Source organism: Haemaphysalis longicornis, unplaced genomic scaffold (genome assembly GCF_048455015.1).
Source record: "Haemaphysalis longicornis isolate Haplotype H1 unplaced genomic scaffold, Haemaphysalis longicornis Haplotype H1 scaffold_8, whole genome shotgun sequence".
NCBI classification, from domain to species: domain Eukaryota; kingdom Metazoa; phylum Arthropoda; class Arachnida; order Ixodida; family Ixodidae; genus Haemaphysalis; species Haemaphysalis longicornis.
The window spans coordinates 148,061,757-148,073,423 of NW_027526445.1; positions in this window are offsets into that span (position 1 = coordinate 148,061,757).

Sequence of the window (11,667 nt, forward strand, 5' to 3'; positions counted from 1 at the left end):
GCATTTGACTCAGTCGAAACCTCTGCAGCACTTCAGGCATTACGGAACCAGGGTGTAGATGATAATTATGTAAGAATACTGCAGGATATTTACAGTGGGTCCACAGCTACCATTATCCTCTACAAGGAGAGCAGTAAAATATCTATAAGGAAGGGGACAAAAAGACGCAATCTCTCCAATGTTATTCACAGCATGTTTACAAGAAGTATTCCGAACATTTGATTTCGAACAGGTGGGAGTAAGGGCTAATGCAGAATACCTCGGTAACCTCAGATTTGATGATGTCGTTGCCTTGTTAAGTAACTCGGGGGACCAATTGCAAAGCATGCTTGCCACACTGGACAAAGAGAGTAGAACCATCGGCCTGAAAATTGTATGCGGAAAACAAAAGTAATGATCAATAATCTCGGGACAGCACAGCGGTTTGATGTAGGTGGCGAGGGAGTAGAATGGTAAGAAAATATGTCTACTTATGTCAAGTTGTGACCCCGGGTCGCAACCATGAGGCAGAGAGAATTCGGAGGATAAGAATAGGGTGGAGTGCATTCGGCAAGCATTACTAGATAATAGATGGCAGCCTACCATTGTCCCTCATGTAGAGAGTGTATGCCAGCAGCATCTTACCGGTACTCACCTACATGGCAGAAACTTTGAGGCTCACTAAGAGGGTTCAACATAAATTGAAGACGACTTATCAAGCAATGGAACGGGAGCCGATAGGTCTAACATTAGGAGACCAGAAGAGAGCGGAGTGGTTCAGGGAACAAACGGGTGTTAAGGACAAATTAGTAGAAATTACGAAAAAGAAATGGACGTGGGCAAGGCACGCAATGCGAAGGCAAGATAACCGTTGGTCCTTAAGAATCACAGAGTGGATCCCTAGAGAAGGCAAGCGTGGGAGGGTGCGGCAGAAAGTTAGATTGGCAGATGAGGTTGAGAAGTTTGCGGGGATAAATGTGTCGCAGTTAGCACAGGAGCGGGATGATTGGAGAATAAAGGGAGAGGCCTTTGCGTTGCAGTGGGGGTAGGTAGGTTGGTGATGATGATGGTGATGACGATGATTAGTAAAACAACAAATGAAGCAGCGCAGGGAGATATGGGATAGGCCTCCTTTGAAGTGAGCGAAGCACAGAGCAAAATATGTTTTGAAGGACGACATAGAAATGTTGATGACCACAGATTGGCGGCCAAAGTGTTACGTTATCTATACATGTAAAGCGTGGGCATCCAATGGAGGAAAAAGAAACAGAAGGCTCAGGAGAAAGCATATGAATCCTAGAGGTGAAGGGTAAATGACCAAGGCAATAAAAAAGGAAGTGAAAGAATCAGAGTCAATGACCTGAAAAAAGAGGATGGACGTGAAATAGTCCTTATATATCTACAGGATCGGGAAGCAGGAGATCACAAGGGAAAAGTTTTTCGATAATACCTAAGGGAGTACATTGCGTTTCGAAGCCCTGCCGGGTTGCTTGCGGACAAAAACGCTTATCGTCGAGCCAGTACCGGAAGATATGTGTGCAGGTTGTGGCAGGGAGCCAGAAACTAGGCGACATATTGTAACAGAGTGCAAAGGTATTCGTCCAGTCCTCAGTGAGGGAGCCATCCAGCTTCTGGAAGCCCTTGGAATTGAGGTTAACGAAAAAGTGAATTGGAGAGTAGTAGAGGTTAGTAAACAAAGGTTAGAACGTTGGTAGGAAAAGAGCAGAGAACAATCTGGCAAAAGGAGGCAAAACGTTTACTGAGAAAAAATAATACAAAAAACGGTGGGTGGGCTCCTCAATTAGTCAGACTAGCACAACAATTTCATAAAGGTGTTTTGTGGCGAGGTAATTGTACAGTGGCGTTACGACTAAGATCGCTGTGCAACGCCACCCCGTTACGAAGGGTAAGGCGCTAATCATCGTCGTCATTATCATCATCCTTGTCTACGTCACTGTGTTTCCGTAATAATCGGTAGGCCCTGGCCATAGAAAGCTTTGCTTTAAAATGAACTTAACATGAACTATCAACTACAGTTATCCGGCCAAAATGTTCGGCCACAATGTTCTTCAGTATTTAGATATTTATCTACCAAAAAGCACTATGTTTTATTGTATTATTGAGGTAGCCGTACGCTCCAAAAGACCTAGAAAGTTTGCATCTTGGCTTAGAGCTCAGTACTGTGCACCACAGACATGATTACGCCGTCCGAACCGTATAAGTGTATTTCTGTTATATCAATTCTACACTGAATCCTTCTTGGATCGTGGTCTTTTAGGGGCGAAGCTCCTTAAGTCATGGGTCTGTCCACCCCTTGTGCCTCGTGGTACGTGACCGCCGCATGCTTTCGGAGATGTCGCAAAGTGGGCCGCGTTGCACGCGCAAGAACCGGCTGCAACCGGCAGCGCAAACTCGGCACCGGGAGCGCGAGCTTGTCTGTGTTCGCCAACGGAGGCGCGAGCGCACGTGCACTGCGAGGGGGAGATCACGCAAGAGATCACGCCACGAACGCAGGCAGTCGTTCTCGGAGATCGAACGAGACGCAAGGACCTGTGCTCGTTTCCTCTCGTCTTGTTCAGGCACAAGTTCGCCCTAAATAAAAGTTCTTTCTTTACCGTTGTGTCCCATCCTACATGACAAATTGTGGTGGGGGTGCGGGGTAGTCCTAGATGGCGCGGGGTCTTTCACCAGGTCTGGGCCTGGGAGCATTGACTCCGAAAGTAAAAGTTGATTTGTACAATGTACGCACACAGTCTTACGTCTTTCTTAATGATGTAATGGGCGAATTTTCACGGGAGAGTTACGGTTACCGATGATCTCCCCCTCTCGAGCTTCGCCCCACTTATCATCATTCATTCCGTGGATATGGCGTGATTTTTTTCTTGTAACCTCAGGCTGGAATTCCTTCCAACATCATCCCTGTAAGATCTACCTTATATAATTCCACTTGCTTTTTTGCCTTGGCGCAAGGAACTTTTTAAGCGCCGCCAATAAGAATTCCATGAAAGCCAACCAGTGTACCGTTAGACAGATGCTGTATAAGTCACACCGTACGAGGCACAGTCGTGCACCAACCCCAAAAACGAACGTTCGAAGAATGTTAAGGTCGCCATCGCCAACCTGTTCGCCCCTGTCGCTACTTTCTGCTCTCAATGCGGATCAATTGCATGTGCGGAAGCGGCCCACCCTCCCCAGGCGCTGCTGTTTACCTTTCCCGGCACACACCCCCACCCCCCCCCCAGGATGGTGCTACTATTTTTGTTTACCTTTCCCGGCACACCCCCCCCCCCCCCCAGGATGGTGCTACTATTTTTAAGGAGAACGCCTTAAGTGCCCCACTCGGTGAAAATCCGTTGTCTTTAGTTATGTTGTTGTGTTGCGGTAAAAAAATGGCCGCTCCTGCAAACAGTTAGTACAAAAAAAAAACACAAGTGGGACCCGATGAGATCCTAACCTGGTTGGCTACAGAAGCAGCCCAATGTCTTACCACTGTGCTTTTCTTAAATAAAAGTTCGGGGAGAGCATGGTAGACGGCTTAAGAAGCAGTTTCGCTATACGTCTAAAGCGGCAATAGTTGGAACAAAGCAGTAGCCACCACCACAAAGATAAACATCGTAGCAGGCATGCTAAACTTTCAAACTAAAGTACAAGTTACTTTTTTTACAAGAATATTTTGCAGAAGAGGTGACGCTGGAGTCGTTTCTCAGTTCACATGGGAAGGTGACCTGCGTTATTCTTGACTTCAATGCTGTCTACGCGAAGCAGTCTTGGCTGCCGGATTTCTTCGAATTGAAACGGAATTAACACGGCTGACCTTCCCCGAAGATGGCAACGAAGCCGTCAAGAGGGGAAAACGGAACACATCCTGAGTGTAGCTGGCTGTTGACAGGTGTAACGGGAAGTTGTCGGCGCACAGTGACTTGGTTGCTTGACTGGAGCCAAGATAACCGTTGGGCGTAACCACTCTAAGGAATTGGGGAAGTCGGACTTGAAGCCCATTTGAAAAGGTGAACAATTACGCACTGCCCATTGTGTGGACATGACCACAAAAAAATTGTTTAGCTTTATTTTTTGGTCCAGACCAAAGGGCTTCGGGCTTCGGTCGTCGGCTTCCGTGGCGTAGTGGCTGAGTGTTGGGTTGCCGGTGTAACGTCCAGGGTTAAAGTTGCAGCAGTTGTGTAGATTCTTTTTGCTCTAACGGATTCTCTGAAGTCAATTTTACACATTATTTATGTAAATAGGTGTGGATTACTATCGTCTAGGTTGATTTAGACGAATGAGGATCAACTATACCGTGGTATGGTACACAGAATAAACCTGAACGTTACCGTGTGGTCTGGTCCACAGAATAATGCTGCACATTATCCTGTGTTTATGATCATCACCATCCTCTAGTCCACAGAATAGGCGCTACCTAAGAAATAATATTGGAAATGGCAACAACGTGGAACCTTAATTACACGTGTTGTCGTTGTTCCTTTAGTCATGGCACATGCCCACTTGGGGATTTACTAGCAATCGGCAGCGTTGAGATGCTAATGTGGCTGCTTCACAAAATTTAAAACACTAAGGATTGGAAATGTTAATCTGATAGAGTATTACTCGCCCTGTGACCCTTGAATATGATGGCACGTGAGTACAATGGGTGCACGCCATCCATGAAAAAGCCTGATTCTAGGGAAGCTGTGGCGTCTACCAGTCTGCTGGCTGGCGTAATTATAGCCGCAAGACAGCAAAAGAAAGTGAAGGAAGAAATGGAAGTACAGCGTAGCAGAAAAAAAGCCGGTCGAATTTGTTCGCGCTAAGGACAAGGAAACGAACACGAAAAAAAGGCGCATATACGAACCAGTGGGAAAAAAGTTGTTCCGCATTTTCAGGTGTAAGCCTTTCAAGAACACAAGAAGACTTGGGTGCCCCGACGAATTTTGGACTTCGCTATGGTTTTAGTTAGCACCCAACGCATTCTATTAAACATACAGACTCAAGGATTTTGCCTTAAAAACTCGAAGCCTACTTGTTCCTAACAAAGCTCCCTTTTCCCGTGTTCCGTTTTAAGGTTACCAAGTTATACTCGCCGTCCTCGTACATGAGGTCTCTCCGCATTCGCAATAACTTTTCGCCTTTTACTAAAGAGTGGCTCGTGTAATGCAGTATTCAAAATCGTGCTGTGTAGACTAGGGAAGACCGCACCCACGTCGTGGGTTCTCAGTGAACGGTTCGTTGGTTTCGCCGTGATTGCAGAGGGGCGGCCCTGATTGATTGATTGATTGATTGATTGATTGATTGATTGTAGGGTTTAACGCGCCGACGCAACGCAGGCGATGAGGCGCGCCGTAGTGGAGGGCTCCGGATTAATTTTGACCACCTGGGGATCTTTATCGTGCGCCGAAATCTCGTACACACGGGCGTTTTTGCTTTTCGCCTCCATCAGAAAAGGGACCGCCGCGGCCGGGAATCGAACCCGCGACCTCGTGCTCAGCAGCGCAACGCCTTAGCCACTGAGCTACCGCGGCGGGTAGAGGGGCGGCCCTGCGTTTTACGTTGGGGTAGCCCCTTCCTCCTGGATGCCCTCAACCTACTGACCATCACCTCGGCCCTAAGGACACGTCATCATGGCTTCTTGGGAGGCTGTTCAGCTCCCGCCCAAGGCCCATGTCTTCTACTTCGCGGCCCCGAAGGACGTCACCGTGGATGACCTGGTGAATGCCTTAGAGGGAATCGTAGGCCGTTATGGCCTGGACGCCCTGATGCATCCGGGTGGTTTCAAGTTCTGCGCGGTGGCGGCTACGGCTGCTGCGGCTCGCAAGCTTGGCGAGAAAGGAGCCGTTGTCGTGAGTGGCGTTTCGTGTCCTGTGGCCTGCATGGGCCCGTAGGTCGTCTATATGACAGTGTAGCGCCTGAACCCCGTTGTAAGTAACGCGGAGCTTGCGGCAGCACTGAGACCGTATGGGAAGGTCCTCAACGTCAGCCAGCCGGCGTGGAGGAGCCTTCAGCATATCAAGACCGACATGCGACTGGTGAAGATCGAGATGGCGAAGGCTGTCCCTAACTTCATAAAGATTCGAGGGTTCAAGGCCCAGTTTGAATACAAAGGTGTGCGAAGGGCATGTGCCCGCTGTGGCCAGACCGATCACCAAGTTAGCGCCTGCAAGACCCCCTGGTGCGGCCGCTGCTCGGAGTACGGCCATGACGACGTCGACTGGAATGCCCAGTGTCGCCGCTGCAAGGGCAACCATGCCACCGCCGACTGCCTGCGGTCCCGCTCCTATGCGGATGCTGCGAGCAATTCCTCTGCGACGCCTCGCGCGCCCCCCGGTCAGCAGGCTCTTGAGAGTGCAAGTGACTTTCCCGAGCTGGCCCTGGCCTCCTTGGGCCAGCCTGCCGAGGAGTCAAGCGAAGGTGCTGATCTGGGCGTCACCCCTACCGACACCCAAGAGATGGAATTGGAGAGCTGCCTGTCGCCTTCGGAGGAAGAGCTTGCACCTGCGGCAGAAGCCACGTCATCGTCATCGAACGATACCTCCCTCTTCACGAGCCTCAGCTCTTCCGAGGGCAGTGACCCTGCGGAGCATGCTCAGCACGAGCGAGGGCGTGCACTGGAGAAAAGCATCGCTCTCCCCGGTTCCTCGAGCGGCTCACGCAGCCACCGGAAGGAACAAAGCAAAACCGGCACGAGCCGCAAGGCAGCGGTTGGCCGTTCTAGTCTCGCCTCTAAGTCGCCTGTAGCCGGTCACAGTACGGCCAGTACCAGTGCTGCCCCGACGCCCAAGGTTACGGACTCCCATCTCGTCAATCCTGTAAGCCAGGTCGCCGATCTGCAGAGTTCGCCATCTCTCCTGGAGCGGCTCGAAGCGTGCACCAAGCAAACTCAGCCTTCTTCGGCAGACTCAGGTGATGTGGGAGGCACTGACGAGCCTGCTGGTCCCTCCCTCGTTGTTACCGACCCTCGCCTCGCCAACCCAATCAACCAGGTGCACGACTTGCTTCCTCCCCGACCCTCTCCACCGGATCGCCTAGATGCGTCCAAGCGGGCGTTGCCGTCGTCGGCAGCAGACACCGATGATGCCGACGACAACAAGAAACTTCGTCGAAGTCGGCGTGCCGTCCGACGATAGTGAGTTTTGAGGATGGGAGGGTTAACGTGGTTTGTGCACTTATCACCTTATACTGGTGCGTTTTCTTACTTTGAATGTCCAGGGCTTTCGGGACTTGGAGAAGCAGAGGGAGGTGATGCACTATGCTCGGGCGCAACACGTTGACCTTCTCTTTTTGCAGGAGTGCAATTTTCGTACTCCACGCGACGTTCTTTCTTTTCGCGAGCGCTTTTGTGTGCAACCTTTTTTCACCTTTTCGGACAGAATGGCTTCGGGCGTAGGCGTTGTATTTCTCCGCGAGAGCTTGCGCGGCAAGGCTCATTGTACCTATGGGATCGGAGGGCGCGTGCTTGCAGTTGATTTTTTCTTGCTTGCCCGTCGCGTCCGAGCCGTTGTAGTGTACGCACCCGCGCAGCACTCTGACTCTTCCTCTTTATTTGTCACCCCTCGACGCATTCCTGCTCGAACCTTACCCAATATTTTTGGTGGGTGATTTTAACTGTGTAACCGACCCTCAGCGTGATGTACGGGGACGTGGGCAAGGTCGACCCTATAGTGGTACCCGGGAGTTAAAGGACCTGATCGGTCAATTCCATCTTTCTGATGCGTGGGTGCAGCTCCACGGCGACAGGTTTGTAGCTATTTGGGAAAGGGGACAATCTGGCAGTTGGCTAGATAAGTTCTATTTCCCACCCGAGTTGAGCTGCTACTTGGAATGCTGTGCCGTCCTCTCCTTCCCAACTGGGGCTCGTCGAGTGTACGATCACCGGCCCGTGTTAGCGACGCTCAACCTTGGCAACTGTGCGCCACGCCACCAGATGTGGCGAATGGACGAGCGTCTGCTGACCGACAGGGACAGTTCAGCAGCACTTAATGCCTCGTTGACCGCTCTGTGCGAGTTCGGTTCTCTGCCTTGGGATGAGTTGAAGGACCACTGGCGAGTGCTTTTAGTAAAGGAGGGTCGTGCGCGTAAGGCGCGCATCACGGCCGCGCTTAACGACATGTTGTGGAGGCTTCGCATCGTACAGAGAGGGGGCACCTTAACCTTCGCGATGCGGGACTACGTTAACCTGCTAAAGGTACGCTACGAGTCCCTCTTACGGCAATCATCGCAAGCGGCGAGCCGTGCGCAGACCTTGGGCAGGCCCGTCTCGGACCCCTCTGTACTCCAGCATATTAGAGCGGGCTCTCTTGACGAGGGTGGGCTAGCTACAGTTCCAGAGGTTACACTCGCTGACGGGTCGGTTAGCACGAGGGCTGAAGATATAGCCGAGGTCTTCGTGGGACATTTTGCCACCCTCTTCTCGACCGAGAACGCGTCGTGGGATGCAGAGGATTTTGAGGACAAAGTTAGTGCGTTTTGTGGGGTGCTGCAATGTGTGCCAGATCACCTTGTTGATTCGCTGTGTGCTCCCGTGGATGCTGACGAGCTCGGCGAGTGTGTTAAAAAATTGAATGGTGCATCGGCGCCTGGGCCTGACGGGATTCCTGCTGGGTTTTACAAGAGGTTTTCCCGGCTATTCAGGGTGCGCTCCTCGACATGGTGAACGGCTTTTTTCTCCATGGAGTAAGGCCAGAATCGTTCCGTGAGGGTCGCGTTATCTTGATCGCGAAGCTAGGCGGGGATCCCACGCAGCCCCAGGCGTATCGACCGATCACACTCCTCAACACGGACTACAAGATCGTAGCATCCATTTTGGCTAGACGCACCAGTGCCGTTTTACCCGATATTATCAGCCAAGCGCAAACCTGCAGCGTGCCAGGTCGCACGATTTTCTCGTCCCTGGCATTGACGCGTGATTTATTCAGCTACGCGACGAAGATTAGCACCTCTGGCTGCTTCATCTCCCTAGATCAAGCGAAAGCCTTCGACAAAGTGGAACATCGATACCTGGCAGGCGTTTTGCGTCAATACGGCTTTCCGGCCGACTTTGTAACGATGCTTGAGCTGCTGTATTCGAACGTGAGGGTTAGACTCCTTGTCAACGGACTATTAAGTAGTCGTTCTCCGTCACCTGTGGGATAAGGCAGGGATGCCCCTTGTCGCCTCTGCTCTTTGTCATTTGTCTAGACCCGCTGCTCCGCCGTATCGATGCAAACACTGTCATCGGCGGCTTCCCATTGCCTGGCATAGGCGCAGTCAAGGTCTGTGCGTATGCGGACGATGTGTCCCTGACCATTCGGGACGAGGACAGCTACCAAGCGTTTATGCGGCTATTTTATGAGTACGGTAAGCTGTCTGGAGCTCGACTGAACAGGGGAAAAAGTATGGCGGTGCGCTTCGGCACATTTGCATCTAGCCTAGCGGGCGATGTAGAATGGGTTACGGGTGTTCGAGTACTTGGTGTGGTTTTTCATTCCTCGGGTGAAGTGGCGCGTAGTACGTGGAAGCGCCTCCTCGAGACAGCGGAGCAGCGTCTTGAGGTTGCGTCAAAGTTCAGACTTTCCCTCGCAGAGCGCACCTACATAATAAGGTCGTCCGTCTCGGCGGCGCTTTTTTATGTAGCACACGTAGCGAAACCGCCGCGCCATTTCACCCGTCAGCTCGCCACGAAGTTCGGGTCGTTCTTTTGGGCAGGCAAGACAGAAACAGTTTCGCGTGCGCTGTTGAGACTGCCCAAGTCAATGGGTGGTTTCAGTATGCCTTGCTTGCAAACCATGTGTAGTGTGCTGGCCGTACGCGCAGTGTTCGACCTTGTGGACTCAACTGAGTACCCAGGGAGGGTGCTGCTGCAGTACTTTCTGGGAACTTACCGCTCAATGTTTTATGGCGAACGCATTGCCGGTCCCTCTCCTGAGCAGTCACCGCCATTTTATGCCTATGTTGTCAAAACACTGAGAAACGTCCAGTCTACCTTGCCAAGCCTAAATTTCAGAGAAATTAGCGCAAGCGAATTGTGCGAAAAATTGGCAATAAACCAATTAGATAATCAGCAGATAGCAAGATCACGCGGTGTCCGTTGGCATCAGCTGACTTCGACGGAGCTTTCTTATGATGTTAGGGATTTCGGATGGTTGCGTGGATGGCAAGTTCTCCCAACGTGTGACCGTCTGGGGAGATTCGGCATCGTGCGTTCCTCACGGTGCCCGCACTGCGGGCACACTGAAACATTAGAACGTGCCTTGTTTCAGTATCGTGTAGCGGTAACATTTTGGACTGTGCTAAGCAGGTTGTTTGGTGTTACACTTAGAATGAGCACACGTTCAAATGACACGTTGGTGAACTTTCTGATGTGTGCTGGAGGTTTTGTATTGTGGCGAAATCGTGGTGCCGCGTGTCTTCGCGCCCGACCGCAACGGGCGATGTTTCCATTGTTGTGGCGTGTGCGGTCAATCCTTATGAGTCACTTGGAAAATGAGTTGGCAGTTCTAGGCGAAGAAGCGTTCCTGTTACGCTGGTCCACGCGTTTCATAGTGGCCAGGAACAACACCCTGAGCATCACTATTATGCCGTATTGACTTTCAACGAGTTTATGAACTCTTTCTGTGAATGCATGTGAACTTTCATGGATTGATTTCGGAGTAGCTTGTTTTACCACCGTAGACATTTGTCGTGCAAAGTGTTGACTGCCCGGAGTATTTGGAAACTGATTAGATTTTGTTTTTCTGTTTTTCGGGCAGCGCTGTTACCACTAGTCGCTGCGTGATGATATATGGTTTTATAATAAATTCTCTTCTCTCCCCGTACTGTGCTATTTCCACCACAACTGACGAACCATCCTAAACAGCGCTTAACAACACAACGACGAGGAAGAGGGGACACAAGACGGCGCTGACTCTCAACTAAAACTTTAAAATGAAGAAAACACACGCATATATACAATCATACACCACACGTGTCTCTAAACGTCATCACTACACAACAGTGCGCCAAACAATCTTATCGCAGCCCTCTTCCCACAAACAAAACACAACCTTAGGCATCATCTTCGACAGGAAGGCAAATTCCTTATCGTAAAGTGTCACAGAAGCATTACTAATGCACTTCCCTTCACTTTTTCTTATATGAAACGCCTAACCAACTCTCTTGTCTAGTCGTCATTGTGGTGCCAAAGAATGCTCGTGTCCTTATACAATGGGTTGCATTTTTCTTGACTGCTTTCCTCGTGGGCCTTGCAGTGACGGGTGATACGTGCAAAAGCTTTATAAAATTTATAAAGCTTTATAAAATTTACTAAAACCACGTTTTAAAATGTCAATCTGTGAAAATGTCACGCGATCTTCCGTTCTGCTTAGGCAATACTTGGGAAGTTGATGTCAAATTTTAGCAACAAACGTGTTTTCCACCGAACCCTGCCACGCGCGTTAACGTTTTGTGTTCAAGTATCCGCAATTACCTTCGTTACCCATTATTCTTGGTACTGAGAGCATAGTTAAACCCAAATGTTTAGCAATATTTTAGTTGTGAGGGTTTTGTTCTATTCCACATAATGCAGGTTATGATTTCTGGATTCAGTCCGTGACTGCCAAGTGTCACAGCGTGAAGAAAACGAATTTATATGAATAAGATCGGTTTAAATAACTGGATATCAGGGCGGGTAATAATCGTCACAGAATATTTTAAGATATCACGAGGTCGCCTGCAGCCCTTGTG